This window comes from Rosa rugosa, chromosome 3 (genome assembly GCF_958449725.1).
Source record: "Rosa rugosa chromosome 3, drRosRugo1.1, whole genome shotgun sequence".
NCBI lineage: Eukaryota > Viridiplantae > Streptophyta > Magnoliopsida > Rosales > Rosaceae > Rosa > Rosa rugosa.
This window is the reverse complement of record NC_084822.1, coordinates 43,372,085-43,379,899: the sequence shown is the minus strand read 5'-3', so window position 1 is coordinate 43,379,899 and position 7,815 is coordinate 43,372,085. Positions and strand designations below refer to the sequence as shown.

The 7,815-nt window shown below is 35.9% G+C and overlaps 1 long non-coding RNA gene across 1 annotated transcript; it reads right to left on the bottom strand.

Annotated features, from left to right (window-relative positions):
* Positions 1 to 2,559: 2,559 nt before the first annotated feature.
* LOC133740460 (uncharacterized) lies at positions 2,560 to 5,421 on the bottom strand. Its single transcript, XR_009861232.1, has 5 exons — positions 5,284 to 5,421; positions 5,063 to 5,203; positions 3,641 to 3,718; positions 3,502 to 3,552; positions 2,560 to 2,802 (listed from the first exon to the last, which is right to left on the bottom strand). It is a non-coding gene; the product is annotated as an uncharacterized LOC133740460 (long non-coding RNA).
* Positions 5,422 to 7,815: the final 2,394 nt, after the last annotated feature.

The following is a 7,815-nucleotide window of genomic DNA, read 5'->3' as shown; positions in this document are numbered from 1 at the left end:
AAACACAATATTTAGCATGTGTACTATCAAGTCGAAAACTCCATTCATTTAGTGTATCAATAATTCATTAGCATTGAACATGAATGTTGGACTGCACAAATGGTGTGCCTCTGTCTTTTCTTTCTTCTTGTGTTCATTTTCTTCTTATTCTTTCTTCAATCTCTCCTGAGACAAGTCAATGTTTAAATTTGGGCTTTATCAGTCATGAAAAAAATGCTTATGTCAAATAAAGATATAAGGTTTGATTTCACCTTTGACAACATTAATGAAAATAGCATTGGTGGAAATGTCATGAGATTTTGAATAAAGATGTCTAATGTTCAAAATCTCATCATTGTAATTTTTTTAATATGTTTAAAAATAAAATGAAATTTTGTGTTTTTAACGGGCCGGCCCACAATACTTCGTGCTCAGGTTGGGTCGGGCCAATATTTCTCGGCCTAGCCCAACCCGTTAGAATAACATGCTTGGGTCGTGCTAGGCCACTAACGGGCTTGGGCCATGCTGGGCCGCTTTTAAACTTGCCGGACCCGTTCCATGCTTGTGCCTAGCGGCCCATTTGCCACCTCTACGCTGAGGTATGATTGTAGAGCTCGAGGGTGGCGCTTAGGCATGAGTGTGAATCTAAAAAAGTGTTGTTGAGGTATGAGCGTGAAACTCAATGGGGTTTCGGACCTTTCAAGGCCGTAATAAAGTTTGTTAGAAATTTGTTAGGGTTTCTGATATTTTCTATCTGCTACTATAATTAGTACTATGTTGTAATAATTTTCTTAGACTCTCATTAATTGCAAAAACTCTCAAATATTCTCTGAAAAGCTCTCTCTCTCTCTCTCAGTTCATCTTATTCTTCAAACTTTTATTTCAAGCTTATAGATCCATGGCTGCCATGTTATCAAAATGCACACTAGACATACATACATGTGTGTATATGGATACATAGAGATATGAATACATACAATTGATCTAAAAAAGGAGTGTTATTACACTAAAAGAAAACGAGTCATTTATGTCGCGCAAAACACGCCGTAAATGACTTTTTACAGTACACAAAAACAAGTCCTTAAAGATCGTGCCGTAAATGGCACCTTTAGGCCATGTTTGTTTCCCAGAATCTGGGCATTGGGAAAGGAAAGTGTTTCCTTCCATGCGTTTGGGACAGCCAAGGAAGGGAAATTGGTTCCCAAAGGAAAGGAAAAAGTGGAGGAAATTGGTTCCTCCCCCCCCCCCTCAGGATTCACTTTCCCAATTAGACCTGTAAATGGACCGGGTTCGGATCGGATCGACCTAAATCCAAATCCGTTTACTAAAAAAAAATTCGATCCAAACCAGCTCCGTTAACCCGGCGGATCATTGATACCTCGATCCAAATCCGTACCCGTCGGATTAACGGATACCCGATCCGCTAATCCGATCCGTTTATAATTTCAAATATTTTTAAATTTTAAATAGTAATATTAAATTTATATCATAATATCTCATAAGATATTAATAAAATATTAAAATAACATGATCTATATGAAGAGTATCACCAAAAATAAAATTACATTGTCAAAAATAAAATTACGAAGACTGCCTCTTAGATTTCTGCAAAAAAGTAATATTAGAAATCTTTAATATTTTATATTTTTAAAAAATAATAATATATTAATAAAAAATAATATTTATTTATTACTAAAACGGGTCGGATCATTAACGGATCGGATCGACCTAAATCCAAATCCGATCCGTTTATTAAACGGGTTAACGGATTCGGATCATTAACGGATCAACGGATCAAATTGTTCGATCCAAACCCGTTTAATAGCTACGGATCTGGAGCGGGTCCGGATCAAAATCCGGTCCATTTACAGGTCTATTCCCAATGGAAAGGAAAATGATTCATTTCCTTTCCACCAACCAAACAGGGCCTTAGTTTACAGTCATTTACACCGAGCATTTTGCACGTCGTAAAAAACCTAAATGATAATTTACGACGCGCATTACACGCCGTAAATTTCATTATGATTTTAAAAGTTATATTTAAATAAAAATATCAATTAATTTCTGGCCAAGAAAACATGCAGTGGCGAAGCCAGAACTTTAAGATAAGTGGGGCACTCTAAAGTTAAAAAAAAAAAATCAAAATCAAAATTTAAAATATATCAAAATTTTAATAAAAATAAAAAATTAAAATAATATTACGAAAATATCAATATTTTTTTTTTAAATTACATATTTTATTAATCAAACTTATAGTTTTTAGATTTGAGACAATTTTTCATTATGAAAGTATAATTTATCTATGAATTTAAAATCATAAGAGAGAATAGTTTTAATGTTTTTTTTGTTGAGAAGAAAGAATTATATTAATGTTTGAAAAAAAAAAAGTGCATTGTTGCTAGTGATACTCGAACCTAGGATCACATCCACATGAAAATAGACTTCTGCCACTACAGCAAACCAGCTACCAATGGTAATATCAAACTAGAAAGATTTTATATTAAATCTTACTGGGGCACGGGACCCACCATGCCCCAACGTGGCTCCGCCTCTGAAAACATGTATAACAAAATTTAAGAGTAGAACAAAGAAATGAACACTTCATTGAAAGTTTATAATCCACTTCAATTACAAAATCATTTGAAGTGTAAGAATACAATGACAATACCAATTTATCTAACTTCAGAGGGATGATACTACCTTCATGCCCAAACTTTTAACGTCTATAGCGGTACCAAGGAGAACAATAAAAAGTTCCACCGTGCAAACCAAATAGAAGATCGGGAACTCGACTCTTTGCACATGACCTTTACTCAAATGCCCCTGCAATAAGTACAGACCAATTTCATCAATTGTTGTTTAATCAGGTTGTGTGCGTGTTTGAGAGAAATAGAAGTACGTCACTATAGTGAGACAATCATAAAGAAAGAGTGGAGCGATCCGATTAAACGGCTCTTAAAAGGAGCATATCTTAATATAAATGCATATTTTACACAGCAAACGATGAATGATCAACTTGTTAGGAGGATTCTAACTCCCAGCAAACAATGATTAGGTCCAATTTCTTTTATGAAATGAATTGAAGTAGTTATCAAGTTAAGTATATGACCACCAAAACATGCTATTGCATATCAGTTTCATAGAACCAGAGAAATTTTCTAAACTAAATAATACTAAAACATGCTAGTAATAAATGGCAACACCAGCAATTGCTATCCGTGGAGAAATCCTGTTGCCTGCCAAATATGGATTTCATATATGAAGAGTTTATCAACCAGGGTAAGCAACATCATCACAGTAAAGACACGTTTCAACTTTCAACACATTTCCAATTGCATGTGTTAGTGGTGCAACTCGTTCTAAAGTATTGGTAGCTAGCTGTAATCCAAATCCAAGAACTAGCTAATAATGCAAAATGGGCAATCAACTGTAGAGCCCAAAAGCCGTATCGAACATGCGTTTTGCAGCAAGTGTTTCAATCGCTTACCTGAATAAATCAGACAAGAATTTGTAAATGCCTACCTTGGCCATTGCATCCCTAAAACCATATTGCATCAGTTGGAGTCCTTCAATCTGACATCAAAATAAGGCATTCAACAGTTATCTTTGAAAATTAATGCCAAACTTAAAAGCCGATTTCTGTGAAAAGAAACAAACTTACAATTAATGTTGGTGGGATGCAAACCAAGAGAGCAATTGTTGAAATGTAGGCGTATACATTTGTATTGTCCATTTCTGTCTGTGATATGAACAATACTAAATTTAGTTTTCCATTCCTGTCTGTATTCATAATATTTTCTATTGCCAAATTTTTTCTTCAGCAAGGCATGCACTTGCAGAAAAGCCCTAGATATAGTTTGAAAACTAAATATGAACAGTGCATCATTATATTTCTTATTGGATAGAGACGAAGCACGAAGTTAGTTTCCATCGCAAAAGTGAATTAAAGTTATTTTCTCCTGCAATAGTAAAGATGTACCACACCAGCAAATCCATAGTTCAAGATTCCAACTTCTTTTCAAATAAATGGAATTCATCGATCTGAAACCACATAATGAAAGAACAAATATTTGTAATTTAAAGATGAGAATTTGAAAGTACAAATCTTATTTTCAACGTTTCCTTATAAACTCAGGCAAATGTAATGAGTCCTCAAGCTAAAGGTTTGCCGATGACACCAATCTGAAGTGCACACTCAAGGAAGCCAAGAAAAAGATCAATTGTAAATCCAACAGCGTTTTTTTCTATTGGAGACAGAATCCATACAAAGAATTTGAAATGGAAATGAAACGGTTTTTTATGCCATAAACTAAATATGAGAGGAAGCAAAAAAAAAGAAAAAAAAAAGAAGAAGAAGAGAGAATTGGAGATATAAGCATATGGACATTATTAAGAAGAGGCATCTGTAGTAAGGTCCTAACCAATGAGACATTTTAACCAACTTCTTAGTACAGGTTGGTGAACTTCATACTTAAGTTGAACAGTTCATAAATCAAGAATAATTTCAGGAAAGAATTAATAGATGGACTGCTCTACTTATCACAAATGATTTCACAATGTTAATGGTGGTGTCAAAGCTGCTTACAGTCTCTACATGCCGCACAAAAACCTTCTTGGTCTTCAATTCTTCTGCTTCTTTAAAATACAAGAATGAGCACTAATTGGAGTTTTGAGACCCTCTATCTACTATAAAGAGTGGAAAATGAAGATTAAAATCACAGGATCTAGTTTCTAAAGCATCTACACCACATAAAGCATGTCTAACAGTCACTATTCAAAAGACCATAACCACTGTGCTTGGCCTTCGTGAGACAGAGTGCATATCTTTTGATAAGATTTGATCATTACGCAACAAGTCCATTAGCTACAGAATCATTTCATTTGCTTAGAAGACTACACTAAGATGACGTCGATGACCCTCCCAGTTCTGGAAATCTATTGCCAAATTGTATAGCATATCCAAAGTTCAACAAAAAAATCAATTATTATAATTTCAGCAAAGCAGGACTCCATTCGAAATAGAGGGCAGAAACTATTCATGTGGTTGCAAACATCAAATGCAAAGCTAGGGCGAAAAAGGAACCTATACTTGTTGAGAGATGCAAAGTATGCTAAACAAAACCAGATGACCAAGCAAGCAATTCCAGGACGGCTACCACCTCAGAGGTGCTTTAATCGGCCAATCTCAAGCATCTGGACCGTACATCTCCTACGGCCGGACCACCTAATCCACAATAAACACTTCTAAACAATAATCTTCAAACAGAAACACGTTCAATTTTGAAATGAAACGCTAGAAATTACCGAGGACTCGGATAATCTCGGCTGTGCTTCCTCCGTCATCGGAAACAAGAAGCACGTGGGCGGATATTTATTATTCGTCGTGAGTAATACTCACTCACGGCACAAATTTATCTCTGTGAATGATCAATTTTCTTGTAGTGGAATTAAACCAATGTACGTATGTTAATGTTTAAGATTGGGCGGTAGCCTAATCTCGGTTAACGCTGGTCCGATGGGCGGACCGCTACTTGTGATGTTCTCAGAGTCTCCGTTACCCGTCAAGTAAAATACAAAGGGCGTCAGAGGGAGACCGCGCTGGGCGGTCTTCTCTTCTCCGATGCCTAAGTTAGTCAATGTATTTATATTGACAGAATAACAGTAGGTAAGTAGTAAATGCGTAATTAATGAGGAGAGAGGAGTAGACCTTTTCTAGGTGGGGAAGAGACTGATCTCTTCCTTGTTTTCGATGTGGGACTGATATGGTTCAGTTCCCAGCTTCTGATGTTTCAGCGAGGCGCTCTTGGCGCGGCGCGTCATCGGCGACCTGGGGGTGAGCCGGGGCTCAGGTGATAGCCTGTTTGGCTGTGTTTCCGTAGGTCGCACCGTTGGTGGCTGTTTGTACCGCTGGTGGTAGCATGAGCGTGGCTCATTATAGCTAATTATGCTTGGCAAATGCTCATGTAAGTACAACGTATATGTACACCAGATTATACACAGACAAATATACATGATTATTTTGTCACTGTTAGTTTCACATATATACACCAGTGATGAGCTCGAATTGAGTTCTCAAAATTAACCCTGTTGACAATTGTTAGTATATAGCAAGTATGGATCGTTCTATCCGGGGATTGAGGGTGCTCCTGTCATTTAAACGTCAAAGAAAAGAATATTAATTACAAGTATACATTATATACGAAAAATACAAAGAAAGGGGTTTTTGAATTGTTTTTATTTATAATCTAATTTATCTAATTACATTGATTGATTCAAACCATAAATTAAGATAGAATAAAGGGGACGAAATATGCATGATGAAGTTAACAATCATTAACACGAAAACGGATCAAAACATGTGAATGAAGAAATCAAGAAGAGAGATGAACGCATACAGAGTTCTTTTTACTTTCCTTAGTTAAATTAACTAGATGAACACACCATAATTAACCCTATTAAACATGCAATGCTAGTGAGAGATCAAGTCATCAACAAAACACATTTAACGCATTAAATACTTTGAAAGTTTGATCGATTTAAGCCAAGAATACAAGTTGGAACGCCATACAAGCATGCAAGACTCTTCATTGATTTACCTAAGGAATTATAGGTTTTCCACTTAGCAATTAAGACCTAGAACGCTAGCATATCTTAATTTGGATTCAATTACATGCTCAATATTCTATGTTTGCAACCAAAGAACACAAAACACATAAAAGGTGGGTTATTCGCACAAAATCAATGAACTTAAATCATCACATATTAAAATCGCAATTCATGTCTTCTAGAAACCTAAAACGTTTTCATGCTTCATGATTATTGGAAACTAAACATCAAAACATAAACTCAATCATATCAAAGCATCAAAATTTCCATTTAAAAAAACAAAGCATTCGAATTGTTTTACAAGTACTAAAAACCGAAAACAAAGAGTTTATGGTCATGGTTACACTTTTAAAGAATCTTCAAGGACGCAAGAAGATCTTCAAAGGTGGTGGATGATGATGAGGCTCAAGGCAAGGATGGATGAATGGAGAAGGTGATGCTTCACGGCTTCAAGTCTTGAGCAATGGAAGAAGGCCGAAACTTTGAGAGAGAGAGAGGGGAGGTATTTACGATTTTATTTCAAGGTTTGAATGATGAATAAAACGTCTCCAAGCCTCTCCTTATATAGTGCACAGCTAGGGCTAGTATTTGGGATTTTCTCTGATTCTTCTACATCTTTCGACCAATCAAAATATTACATGAGAAGTAGAGATCAAATCTTCCTCTTGATTGCCGAAATTCTCCATGTATCTAGACCCTATTTCGGCTAACTTGCATGTAGAATGTAATCAGGAAACCTAAATTGATAATTATTCTCTTTTATTTTCTTTTTCTGATTGCACACGAAGTAGATTTTCCTCAAAACTCTCCCAAATTGGAATTGCCGAAATCTTCTTGAATATTCCATTCATATCTCACGGCAACACAAAGCAATATGGGATTAGGACTCCTCTAAGACGTCTTGGATGCTTCTAGAGACATATGTGCGAGTCACATGCTTCATTATTTGGGTCAGGCTTCTCAATTGGACAATTTCAAAGCTCATCTTCATGTATGACGTCATTCTTGGTCTTCTAGAACATTCTTGACCTATCTTGAGTGACCTTGAAGCCATAGCATCGGTTTCCTAGTCTAATTGGGACTCTGTCATTTCTCATTTCCGAACATCATTTTTATGAGCTCATTCCTAGTTGACTTAGGATCCTACTTTAACTGGCATTCCTTCTCCTAGTCAGATTGGGAAAACTTCATTTCTCAATTTCTTTGTCTTCTCTATGCCTCATTTATTCC